Source organism: Fonticula alba (genome assembly GCF_000388065.1).
Source record: "Fonticula alba strain ATCC 38817 unplaced genomic scaffold supercont2.3, whole genome shotgun sequence".
NCBI lineage: Eukaryota > Rotosphaerida > Fonticulaceae > Fonticula > Fonticula alba.
In genome coordinates, this window is record NW_009242973.1 from 2,596,138 (window position 1) to 2,597,426 (window position 1,289).

Genomic DNA, 1,289 nt, shown 5'->3' on the forward strand with positions numbered 1-1,289 from the left:
GAATGAGAGTGTGTCGCCCCCCCCCCCCCCCCCCCCCGAAGGGGGACGGGGGGGGGGGGGAAATATCCGCGAAAAAACGCCACCGGCTACATCCGCGTTGGGCCAGGCCTCTCTGGGGACCGGGGGTTTTTGGGGGGGGGGGGGGGGGGTGGGGGGGGGGGGGGGGGATCGCGGGATTCTGTAGCTGGGTGGGGTGCGGGGGCAGGTTCAGAGGATCAGGGTGGAGGCAAAGGGGGGCTGGTGTTGTTGTGGTGGGGAACCTTCCGGAGGAGAGGGCGAGGGGGGCGCCCACTTATATATACTTTGAGAGGGAGCGACCCGAGGCAGGGAGGAATTCCGTGGTCCCCCGTGCGGCCGGGTGATGGGGGGCCGGAGGGAATGAGAGTGTGTCGCCCCCCCCCCCCCCCCACTGAAAGGGATCTGGGGCGGGGGAGTCAATATCCGGACAAAACGCCACCGGTTAGCAGCCAGATTGGCCAGACCTCTCTGGGCGCTCGGGGCTTTCTGGGGGGGGGGGGGGGGCTCGGTTATGGGAGGGGTGGGTCCGCATGCGGTCCGCTCTCGGGGGGCCGGGGCCGGGGGGGGGGGGGGGGGAGACAGCGATCGGGCAGCCCTCTGTGTTAATGGGAATAGCCCTCGCACGCGATCTCTCCCCCCGGATCAACGCGCACACACCGCACCCCGTCTGGCTGGGAGGGACATCATCAAAATATTGATGTCGCTATTCCGGCGGGAAAAACGCCCGCTTTATTGGCCAACGCAATATACGGGTGTGTGTGTGTGTGTGTGTGTGTAGATTGTGGCTGCTGAGGAGCAGTATTTTGGTGAACGTGAGTGCGCGCGGATGTGGACGCGGGTGTGGGTGCGGGCGGCCGGGCGGCCGGAGGCGAGGGATTGGGCAGGCTGGCGCGGGGATCCCCCGGGGCGGCCGCCCGGTGGCGTGCGCCGGAATCGCGTTGAGCCGAGGCAGGCCACCCGGGGCGACCCGACGTGCACACGGGGCCGGGCGAAGCCTGTGGGTGGTGTGAGGGCCTCCGGCCCCCTTGCGACGAGGTCCTCGGCCCCAATCCCGGCCCGCCGAGGCTGTGTGTGTGTGTGTGTGTGTGTGTGGGCGGGAGTGAGCGCGGGCCATCTCCTGGGGCGAGACCAGTCATACGCTCTTACCGCGGAATCACCGAGCCCCGCGGCAAGCACTCCCACCACCTTTGCAAAGACATGCAGATATTTCACCAAGGGAGTGCACGCGCGCCCACACGCGCACAGGGGGGTCGATGCGCGTGCGCGGAATG